We start from the raw sequence: 13,174 nt of genomic DNA on the forward strand, positions 1-13,174 counted from the left end.
AATGCTTTTCTCTTCTATAACTTTTGTGGAAATGTTTGCCAAGTCCAGAACATAGTCACTAGTAACATTTATCTTAAAATTGTTAAAGCACCTCCTATTTTTATATGCTATAAATGCTACCCAAATGTAGAATCTTTGCCATTAGTAAATGTTTACATTTTAGATGAAAAATGTGTTGGAGTAGGGAAAAAAGTAATAGTGCATGACCTTAGGGAAATCAAGTTACCAGGAAGAAAAGAAGAAAACTGGACTGTAGTTCTGATTCTATAACAAACTATTTTGTTGATGTCGACAAACATCAGGGTGGGGAATGTTTGTTCTTTTCACTCCTTATTCCCACACAGTGGTATATCTCAAATTTTACTGTGCATGGGAATTAAATAGAATGCTTATTTAAAATGCAGATTCCGGGGCGCCTGGGTGGCTCAGTGGGTTAAAGCCTCTGCTTTCAGCTTGGGTCATGATCCCAGGGTTCTGGGATCGAGCCCTGCAATGGGCTCTCTGCTTGGCGGGGAGCCTGCTTCCTCCTCTCTCTCTCTCTGCCTGCCTCTCTGTCTACTTGTAATCTCTGCCTGTCCAATAAATAAATAAAATCTTTAAAAAAAAATAAAAATAAAAAATATTTTTAAAAAATGCAGATTACTCGGCTCCATGTCCATAAATTCAGATTTGGTAGAAATAAAGCAGGGATCCAGTGATCCATATGGATTTGGGAAACCTGGGTTGAAAGGGGCCGAAAACCAAATTATAAATTAAAGTTTTGTTTCACTTTTTATCCTTGAACTCCCTCAACAAACATACATGTTAGTAGGAAATACAGTGTAAGAAGTACTTTAGGCATAATTAGGTATATCTGCTCAAATAACATCACCAACTATCTCTTGTTTCTGCTTTCTTCTGTGTCAACTTCTGCTTTAACTTCATTCTTAGTCTAGTTTTCCCTTCACTGTAATAAGCTAGTCCCTCCAATCTTCTATTCTTCTGATACAGAAACTCCAACAAAAGAGCACTCCTCTTTCTCAAAGTTTCCAGCAAAAGAACTACACCTGGTTGTGATTGTATCAAGGTGTATCATGTGCTCATACCTGCACTTATAACCCTGGTCAAGGGCTATGGTTCTTTAATTCAACAGCCTTGGGCCAAATGCCCACCTTGGATTTAGGAGTTCACACTACCCAAATTGTGTAGGCTGAGAATGGGGGAGGTACTGTTCTCCAAGATAAATTGGGGATAATTTTTTCCAGAAATAGATAATGCTTATTAGCCAAACCTATAAATTTTTCATCCACTACTGCACATTTTTTAGAAGTACTTAGATGAGAATAAACCAAGTGCTATGGTACAAAAGGATAACAAGTGTGCCAAGATATTGAACCTTTCAGTCTTAAAGATGACCCGCCAGAGCCTGGGAAGGGCTCAGGATACTCAGAGTTCCTGAGCCAGTTGCCTCATGCATTTACCCAGTTTTTGGCAAATATTAAAGACTTTCTATGTGTGTCATGAAGATGATTTGTATGCAAGTCATCTGTGACTTACACATTGGGAATCAATGGATTTCGAGATCACACTTCAAGGTCATCTCAAATCTACGATAACATTATTAATTTTGGATCTTCCTGAAACAACTTGGAAGCTGATTTATACAATTAGAGGGCAAAAGTTCCAGGTATGATACAAAGAAGAGGGACAAACGGACAGGACCAGTGGTTGAATTCTGCTTTGACTTGGTCATCAGTTTTGTTTCATTTAGTGTTCTTGGATGTATGTAATTTGTTCCATCTCACAGATATAGTCCTAGGCTGGATCTCAGTATGCCTTGTTCCTTTTAATATCTGGAACATGAATGGATGCATATTATATAGACAATGGAAAGGGGTAAGCTGATAACAGCATGAAACAGAAAACAGATTTGACTATTAGTCGTGAGATATATTTTAGGTATATTACATGCAAGTTTATGGAAGAAATTAATTCCGATGAATGAATTATTACTCATTCTTTTAAGTGAAGATGTTACTATTATTTTTTAAAACTCATTAATAAAGTTAACAAATTAACTGTCTCAGCATTTTAGTATTCTGTCATTAGTTTCAGATGGCTTCAGATGACGCCTACCCCCACCCTGGCCAACTTTCACCACCACCAAAGCAACCCAATACACAAAAAAAGTGTTTTCAACAAATGGTGCTAGGATAACTAGATATCTATACAGAAAACAAACAAACATCTTGATCCCTACCTCACACCATACATGAAAATTCATTGCCAGTGGATTATAAATCTAAATGTAGAATTAAAAGCATAAAGTTTTAGAGGAAAACATCACTTGGAGATAGACAGTTTTTCTTAGATAAGCCATAAAAGCAATAACCATAAAAGAAAGACTAGCTAAATTACATGTTAAAGTTAAGAGCTTCTCATCTAAAGGAAAATGGGGTCGGGGGGGAATAAAGCCTTAAAAACCCATGATTAAACAATCATTACTACCAGTGGGATTTTCTCTTCTGTACATTAGTTCAAGTTCTTTCGACTTCAGTAAGTGATAGGAGCGGACTCTGAGCTTAAGCAAAAAGGGAAAAGCACAACTGGAGCTTTTTGTGGAATCCAAAGTCAAGGGTACAGTTGGGTTTTGGGAGTAGATGTATTGAAGTGCTACAGGGAACTCAGTCAATCCTCTCTCTCCATATTTCTTTTCTGTCTTTTTCATGGCAATACAAGTTACCTCTACTCAGTTACATAGCATATCATGATTGCCAGTTGTTCTTGCACTATGGATGTTTCCGTCAAGCCACCCAGAGAAAGGCCCATCTTTGTGTCTTCACAATTCTTAGGGATGAGTCTGATTGGCTCACTTGGATTCAGTGTCCATCCTTAGTCTAAGAAACTATGACCAGAGGCAGGATGATATTTAAAAAACATAGCAACTCCTTTCATCCTTGGGAACATAGGGTGAAAAGAAATAGCATTCTAATTGATATTCTCTCCAGATTTCCTCTTTATTAGACAAAAGACAGAGTTGTTGGAAGTTTATACTTGTTTAGATTTTAATGGCTACTAGTTTCGGTATATTGGTATACTATCCCTTTGAGTATCTAACATCAGCATCTCTGCATCTCTACAGGTTGACTGATATATATTAAGGACCAGAAACAAAATTAGTCCATTTTAAAAATAAGCACACTTATTTGTAAATTATTAGCCAAGATCTATTCAAACACAGACATGCTTTGTTCTAGTCTGGATATACAATAAAATTAATTTAAATAACTTTAATCAGCTTCAAAAACAGCAAATTCCAAGACAATTAGGTTAACTTTAAGAACTCATATTTATTGAGTTAACAGATGGTAAATTAAAAAACAATGAAGCTAATTTTTAAAATCATTCATTGAATTAAAAAAACAGACATTTAACAAAACTGTTTTTAAGCTGTTTTTTCATCCCAATATGCATATTTTAAGATTCCAATTTGGGGAACTTCTGGGAAGACGCAAATGAGTTGCACTATATGAACATTCTTCTGGTGAATTACTTTTTTAAAGGATTTAGAACCACCTGAAAAAGAATTTTATGAATCAACAATAAAAATGTGAGAAACATATTCTAGAGAGTGGAAGGAATGAAGAGGTTACTTCATCAATTCCAGTTTGCTCTCTCACATGCTCTGTGGCCTTCTATGTTGCTGGCCCTGACACACTAGGAGTTTCCTATGCCTGCAGAGTGGACATACCTTGGGAGTTTCCTATGCTAACAGGTGAAAGTTGTCCCTGGCCAGAATTGCATTTCGAAATTTTAATAACCAAAGGTAAGACTTCCCTTTGATGGCTTCTTGGGCCTTGTGCACCAATGACTTAAAATCTATTGTAAATGCTAGAAGCTGACTGCAAACTTACAGGAAAAGTGGAATTTTGTGGAAGGAAGCACATTGAGGACCTCAGGTCTTCTTCTCTTGGGCTCCCACTTTATTGGGTCTCCTTGCAGATTTTGGAAATGAAGCAATGAATATATCCCAACACATGACGTATACCAGAAACTGGTTGTTTCCCATATGCAAGTTCAATCATTTCTCCTACTTCCTGTGGTTTTATAGATAGAACTGGAGATAACATAGTGGATACATTAAGATACATTATTTGCATTGTACTTGCTATTATTAATTTTAACATGATGGCATATTTAGAACTATAGTTATATATGTAGACATGCAGTTACTCCATAAAAATATTTGGAATAAGTTTGTTTGAATGGCTGGTTGATCAGTTGGTGTTACAGTTTTTTCTTTACTTGGGAGAGTTGCAAACTGTAATATAATTTATTTTATGGTTGTAGTAACCCATTTTCTAAGATCCGATTTAACTTTACATTGTAAGTCTTACATTACTTGATTGGTATGTTGAGAATCATATTTACTTGTTTTGATAGACCCATGAGTTAAAAACACTTAGAAATATAAAAGCACATTTATTATTGAAATTACGGTAGTAAAATTATCTTATTATTGTGCATTTGAAACTACTTAGCCCCAACCCCTTTTCTCCTTGAAATAATTGTTTTTATAATAACCTACTGATAATATGGGGCTTTTTAGGAATGCAATTATAACGATATAGCAGGAGGGACTATATTGTTTTTAATTAAACAAGAACAGGTAAAAATAAGAATAGATTGTGACTAAATGAAAAATTCAGTAGGTAAAATTTCTGTTTTGCAGAAATAGAAATTAGGGATACAGAAGAAAAACTTCATAACTGGTCTAAACATCCAAAGAAAATGAATAAAAGCTAAAGGGTAAGAGGAAATTGGATAGAGAAATTATGGAGGTCTAACTTAGAAAATAAGCTCCTTGAGAGCAATAAATATCTTATTATTGTAACCCTACCCCCAACAGAGGGCTTAGCACATTGTATATGCTATTAGTATTAGATAAACATTTTTTATATTTATGAATAAAATAATGGGTGTTCCCCTGAAAATAGAGCAAGTGGATTAGAAGTAAAAATCAAAGTTTATGACAGAAGAAAACTTTCTTTATACAAAAAATTACAGTAATATTGTAATTTTGAGCAAAATTAAGGGGTAGAAATAAATGCCTAGTAATAGGCTAGTAAATTTTTAAATTTCTAGAAAAAACAAAATTCCTTCAAGTGTTTAAGAAAACAGAAACATATTTTTGTAGATTGTCTTCATATTTCTTTTACAGAACAAGAACATTCTTCAGGCCAAAGTGTAATTTCTCACATAATTTTAAGCAAAACAAGTTTGATTCTTTAAGTTTTATGCCTGCCTGATTATTGGCTCATACATAAAAGCAACAGAAGAACATTTTTACATCAGGAAAGTGTCAGAAGGTATAACAACTTAGAGTACTTTCTGCAAAAGTTGCAAAGAGATACTGTTTAGATCACTAAGTGGTCAGATGTATAAAAAAAATCAAAACTAGAAAATTCCAGGAAAAAAGCTTAGGGCTAACTAAGCACTCAGGGTCAAGATGAAGTAATAAAGGAATCAAATATAGGGAAAATTGAAATGAACTAAGAATTGATATTAATGACTAGATGTTTTTCTTCTAAGGAAGCAATGTTTCTAATAAATTAATCCTAAAAGGAGGTTGTTTTTTGTTTTTGTTTTTGTTTTTAATTTTAAAAGAAGAGTCTGAAACTAATAACCACAATGTGGAAAGAGGAGATGGAGAAAACGAAAGCTTATTTATTTATTTATTTTTTAGAGAGAGACCACATGGCAGGAGAACGGGGGCGGGGGCAGGCAGAGGGGGAGAATCTCAGGCAGACTCCCCACTGACCAGGGAGCCTAATGCAGGGCTCAAACGCATGACCCATGAGATCTTGACCTGAACTGAAATCAAGGGTCAGACATTTAATCAACTGAGCCACCCAGGCGTCCCTGTTGCTTTATTTTTAAATCATTAGCTAAGAATACATTTAGGGGTAGTTGTGAACAATTTAATATAGATACTAGTTCAATGGGAAGAAGAATATCTATTTTATAAATAATTGTAGGAGATAAAACAGTTCAAAAGACAAAATGGAAACGAAACAATAAGGAATTATTGAGAAGAAAGTATCAAATAAGTACAATCAAGCTAGAAATTATGACAAGTATAAATGTCTTAGATTTCTCTGTTCAAATGGAAAGATCTTCACATTAAATTAAAATAAAGGTCTTATGATTTGGTGGTGCTTAAGAGTCATATTTAAAGAAAAATGACATAGAAATACTTTCTAAAAGAACAAAAATTTGCAGCCTAACATGGTCACAAGCAGAATTTTTTCAAAAAACCATAAATAAGACAAAAAGGACTATTTTGTAACTATTGTTATTATAATATTAGTAAAGGGATAATGACACTGAAAAAATAATGCCTTAAATAAGCTTAAACCTAATACAATTTAATGCACTTTTTAAAAAGTCAGTAGAGCTCATCACAGCAAAATAATAAAAATAATGTATACCCAAGCAGTGCAAAAGTTTACAAAATTAGAAACTAAACTAATGAAATATTTTGTATTGGTACATTAAATAAGAAGTAAATGATTATTTTCATAGATTGTTTGTAATGTGTTAGATAAAATTTAATACTTGTGCCTGATAAAAAGATAAGAAGAAAAGATAAACTATTTTTAGCATAATAAATATTTTTAACTAATAGTCAAGATTAATTTAAAAAAACTAGACATATACATGTTTAAAAACAAGGATGGGGTAAAAGTTGGTATAATGGTTCTGCCATAATAATGTTATTAAACACTTTTAAAGCCCTTATCAATATAATAAAACACTAAAGAAAGAAGACTTGGGGGCAGCTGGGTGGCTCAGTTGGCTAAGCATCTGCCTTCTGCTCAGGCCATAGTCCCGATGTTCCAGGATCGAGCTCTTAGTTGGGCTCCCTGCTCCCCAAAGAGTCTGCTTCTCCCTCTCCTTCTGCCCTCCCTGCCCCATTGTGCTGTCTCTCTCTCTCTCAAATAAATAAATAAAATCTTTTTTTAAAGTAATAAAGAAAGAAGACCTATAAAGAATGACTGGAAAAATATTTTGGAAATTTATTTATTTTTATTATTTCAAAAATATTTTGGAAAACAATCATTATGACTGGAAAAATATTTTTATATCTTGAAAACCCAAAGAAGTGTATAAAAGTGTGAATAGACAAAATTAGTAAAATATTGGCAAGCATATGACTATTAACATAAATCAGTAGAATTTCTAAATATTAGCAACCATTAGCTTAAACATAAACCTCTAAAAGATTTATTTTACAAGAGCAACAAAATATATAAAACTGAGTTTAAATGGAAATATGTTACCTATCTAAATGAAACTTTTGAGAGCTATAAAAAAATTAAATTAGTCAAAAGATTGGTTTCTGGTTTTAAAAATAACATTTTAAAATTATAAATTCTTGGAGCACCTGGGTGGCACTTAAAAGTTAAGTGTGCCACTCTTGGTTTCAGCTCAGGTCAAGATCAGGTCATGATCTCTGGGTCATGAGATCAAGCCCTGATTCAGGCTCACTCAGCGGGGAGTCTGCTTGAGATTCTCTCTCCCACTTCCCTCTGCCCTTCCCTCTCCCTCTGTCTAAAATAAATAAATCTAAAAAATTGTTAATTCTTTCCAAAGTATAGACATAATGGGAAATCTAGTAATAAAGCCTCTTTTGTTTTTCACATTTTGTACAGTGAGAGGAACTTGATTTTAACATAAATCTGGAAAAGAAAGTAGGAAAGAATAGTAGAAATCAGTTCTTTTTTTTTTTTTTTTTTTTTTTTCACGGCTGACGAAGTTTTATTACAGATTTGGCACAGTGATTGTCAAAGAACAGGAGGGAACAGCTGAACCCAGGCTCAGAGAGCCGGTTGGGGGATACAGAGCTCCTAGTAATGGGACAAGGCAGAGAAGGGCACCCCAGCTCCATCTCCTTTGGTGGCCATAGGTTTAGCATCGTGCCTTCCCACACTCAGGCTTAAGAGGGGGATCAACCCCCAACAGGGGCCCCCTGGGAGGAGCCCATGAATGTCCGGCACAGAAGCAGCGCACACGCCCACACAGAGGAATGAAACAGTTTACAGAGCTGGCGAGTTCCATGCCAACGCGTAAAATAACAGTTCTCAGATTCTGGCTTAGTCACAGAGTAGAAATCAGTTCTGAGGAAGAAAAGTAATGAGGACAGGCTAATCATATCAAATATATTAAAATATATTTTAAAGTTATAATAATTAAAACCATGTGATACTGACACCAAAATAAATTAATGAGGCAAAATATATGGTCAAAATAAATCATATTTTATATAATAATGGAATATTTGATAATGTCAGAACACAAATATTTTATAAGATATGGAGTGATTAACTGAAAAAATCAATTATATATTCATGATACACATATAAAATAGCAAAACTCAAACTGTAGGAAATCTAAAGAATTTGTTTTTATAGGCTTAAAATACTGTAACAAATCTCAAAGTAAAGATAAAATAGATTTGGTTATATTAAGACAGCAATAAAACAAACAAGCAGTAGGCAAGGGACAATTATTTGAACATTACAAAAGGGTCAATAATCATGTTATTAACAGAAGCTCATACAAACTCCACAGCTGACAACTAATACAGGAGATAAAAATAGAATTATATTTAGCCAATATAGAGATAACACTAAAAGCACATTTCACAAAAGATGATATATAACATATTTGCAAAAAAGTAAGAACATTCAGCCTTACTAATAATCAATTAAATATACACTAAAACAAAAATAAGCTGTATTTAGGTTTAATCAATTATTTTAAAATTAATGTCAAGGATTTACATTCCCAGCTGTTACAGATTATTTTCATTTAGATCAACTTATCCTCTGAGAAAAAGTTGAAAACCTGTATAAAATCTAGCAAATATTTGTTTAAAAGCATCACAGATTCAGGGCAGAGAGGATTTGAGAAGCAGAGAACCCAGGGAGCCAGGAATCCAAAAGAGATCTCTTATATAGCTTCTAACTACCTGTTAGAAGCTAAGGTAGAACCCCACTTGACAAAGATGTGATCACTCAGAGGCTCAAATTATCTCTACAATTTTTCATTACACAATGTCTGGCAATAAAATTACCAGCCACACCTACAGACCAGATAATAAGCTTTAAAATATCTGTGTTTAATAAATTAACAAAATTAGATGAGAAGATGGGGAATTTTGGCATATTGGTAACTATGACAAAAATCAAATGGAAATTCTGGAACTGAGAAACAAACTGGCAGAAACTAACTCAGTGGATGGGTTTAAGGGCAAACTAGAAACAGCTGAAGAACAGATTGATGAAGGAGAAGGCAAAGCAATAGAAGATTTAATATTAATACCCAAAGTCAGCAAAGTACACTGGAAAGTGGTTTCTTTTTCTGTAACTAGTGGCATAGAAATCTATGTAATACTTTTTGGAAACTCTTTGGCAGTGTAAATCAGATATTAGAACAAACAAGATTCCTTTCTTTTGACCTGGTAGCCTTATATCTGGGAATATCTATTAAGGAAATAATTTTTTTTTAAGATTTTATTTATTTATTTGACAGAGAGAGATCACAAGTAGGCAGAGAGGCAGGCAGAGGGATAGGGGAAGCAGGCTTCCTGCTGAGCAGAGAGCCCGACATGGGGCTCGATTCCAGGACCTTGGGATCATGACCCGAGCCGAAGGCAGAGACTTAACCCACTGAGCCACCCAGGCACCCCTAGGAAATAATTTTTTTTAATATGAATTGTTTTATGTATAAAGATGTTTACTATAGACTCACTCACGATACTGATAACTGTACAATGTTTTAAGTGCTTTACTACAATTAATGCAGTCTATCGTCCCAGAAACCCAAGTAGTTACTACTAATATCCTCATTTTACAGATGAGAAAACTGAAACACTGAGAGGTTGAGTAGCTTGCTGAAGAATATGTAGCTGGTGAGTAGAGAAACAGACATTTGAACCAGGCTCTCTGCCTACACAACCTGCACTTGAACCTGCCCTGGGCTGCTGGAAATAACCTAAATAGCTAACTGGAGACTTGTCAAGTGAGTAATATACCCAGTCTATGTAATATTATGCAGGTATTAAAAATGAGCATCATGAACACTGTTAACAACAGAGGAAATACTTCTGATATAATAAGATAAAAAAAATCAGAATCCTAGAACTACAACAAATAAAAAATATGCATATAAATATGATTGAAACCAAATATCCCCAAAGGCTCATGACAAGAAGTTCGTAGAACTTCTTCCTTTTCTCTTCTTCCAGTTTTCATTTTCTCAAAATTTTAATAATTGTGTTTCATACACACAAACACACATATACACACACACATATGTCATGCTTCATATAAAAAATACCACTTTTTATACATAAAATAGCAATAGAGTATATAGGGTAAGAACCCAGGTTCTGGAGCCAGACTGCCTGTGTCATTACCTACTAGGTGTGCGACCTTGGGCAGGTTGTTGAACTTGTGTTTCTAAGTTTCTCAGCTTATCCTATAAAATGAGGATAATTATAGTACTGATCTCATAGGGTGGTTGTGAGTATTAAATACGCTTAAAATGTATTTAGAACATTGTCTGAAAGTTCAGTATGTAAGCGTGATCTAGTAGTATTGTTATTTTACCAAGAAACCTCATCATTTTAGAGCCCGAGTGACTAGACAAAATGACAATTCCCTCCTGCCTGTCCCCTGATAGGCACACACGTTAGGAATAGGTTTTGTTTCTATATATAGATCTTCATCCTTACTAAGAATTCCCCAGTGCGAAGATATCTAGGAACCAAGAACCATTGGCTGAGGGGGAGCTTCTGAACTCTTTCTAAGAAGCAGTGATAATCAAATGTCTGAAATGCTTTTTATTTTATCTTGAGGAGAAGCGTGATCGAAACTGCCCATTGAAGCCAATATTATATTAACATCATCATCAGTGAATTTGAGAAAATAGTTATCTCTTTCCTCAATTTTTACCCTTCTCTGGATGAATGACTTTTTACCAGCTCCCTGATCTGATAGTTTGAATAACGATAGAAAGCTATTTATGAAATAGGACATTGGTTGTAACTTAATTTTTCTGCATTGAACACCCCAGAGGGCCTGAAAATGTGCTTTGAAACTTTTTTCCACCTGGCAGATCCAGGAAGTTCAGAAGACATTTATAAAATTTCCTCATCCCTTTAAACAGTCATTGAAATTGTAAGCAAAAAAAAACAAAACAAAACAAAACAAAAAACCAAAAAACAAAAAACAAAAACGGTAGATGCCAAGATTTACTGTTAGCTGTCTTAATGGCTAATGAAATGATTAAGACCTTGAAATAACCCTTGCCAATTAAAACTTAACAGGTGTTTGTCAGGTAGAATATTGCAGTACATACAAGAGGAAAGGATGCAAATTGGTATTTCATACATTTGTTAGAAAGATCACCTTTCATGTGTCTGTCTGGTTTTTAGGATGTTGCAGGTCTCTGCTCTTATAAGACTGGTTGCAGAACCCAGGGCTGAACCCCTGTAGGTGAGTTAGCGCTTTCCTGAATGCTATCTGTCTCTTACCTGCCTCTCTGTCAAGGCCCTGTGATGTTAATCGGCAATGTCCTTTGGTTAAATTCTCTAAGAATTCTCAGCTCTAAGATATGATAAATGTGTAACAAATTGCTTTAATGTATGAGCTTCACATTGTTGCTAAAGTTTTTGTTTCTTTTGGGGTTTTTCATGGAACTGGATCTAACTTCCCCACCCCCACTTTTTATTCCAGGATTTACCACAAACCTTTTCCACTCTCTTCTCTAATAGATTGTTCTGTTATAACACAATACCACGTGTTGAGACAGATTCACTGTCTCAGGCCAGCATTTCACAATTAGTGATGACTGGTCACACGGTAAAGTGAAATTTCTTTCCCTTTTTGCAGAAATAGATCAAAAGATTCAACCAGCAAATGGTGAATCAATGACAAATCAATAATAAGGTGAGAGATTATGTTACTAAAGGATGCCTCAAGATTATTACTATACAATGAATTAATTTGCTATGTAGATAAATGCTGGACAATTTATTGTTGTCATAGTATAACTGGAGGTGATTTCATGTGTTCGTATTGCCAATGGGGTTAAATGGAATTGAGTATAGCCCCCTTTCTAACTTGCCACCAGTGTCAGAATTTGGGGAAATGTCTATAAACAATTCTGGGCTTCAGGATCTCCACTTGAAAACAAGAGTAATAGTATTTATCTGTTACGTTATGAAGGCAAAATGTTAGAACAGGAAAACTTCTTGAGTGCTAGTCCTCCCTACCACCATTATGGAAGATAGAAAATAAAGAGATAATGCAGAACTCTGCTTTCTCTTCAAATATATTATTCTTCATTAATTATCTAATGTATATAACCATTGATTCAGAAAGTGGGTGGGATTTTCATCTCTCCAACCTTTATTCTTTTTTCATTTCTTAGAGCTTTAGTAAGCATCTACTAAAGGTGAGAGCTGAGTGTTATGCGTAACAAAAAGGAGAGTGATCCTATTCTCATGGAGATTGGGATATATATATATATATATATAATATATATATTTAAATGCCAGTATATATAATAAATATATAAATATATATTTATAATGTATAACTATATATATCATATATTTATAATATATATAACTATATAACATATATAATATATTATGTTATAATTATAAAATACATATATAAATATGTATATATTTAAGTGCCAGTAGAGAGACAAAGTATTGTCTTTGTTTATTAGAAGGATAAATTATTTTAATTATGGTTATCATGGAAGGCTTCATGCTGGAGGTGTGATTAGGCTTTAAAGAAGAGGTACAATTTGGGCAACAGTGAGAGGGGAATACAGTGAACCAAGACTGAAGTAGCATGATTGGTGGAAAAAAACATTAACCTGGGACTGGAAAGACCTGGGTTGGCAATACCTCTGTTGAAATACTCCCTGGTCTTCAATTTCCTTATCTGTGAAATGTGTAAAATAACCTCTGCCTCATTGATCTTTCAGGGGTCTGGAAAAGACCAATGGGGAGCTTGCATGTGAGATCTCTTGGGGGAACTTCGAAGCACTCTGTTAATGAAAAGGGTAAATTTTTTCTCTCTTCCCTTATACCATAAACTCCATGAGAGCA

The sequence above is a fragment of the Mustela putorius genome, unplaced genomic scaffold, assembly GCF_011764305.1.
Source record: "Mustela putorius furo isolate JIRA1106 unplaced genomic scaffold, ASM1176430v1.1 tig00003834_pilon_pilon_pilon, whole genome shotgun sequence".
Classification (NCBI taxonomy): Eukaryota; Metazoa; Chordata; class Mammalia; order Carnivora; family Mustelidae; genus Mustela; species Mustela putorius.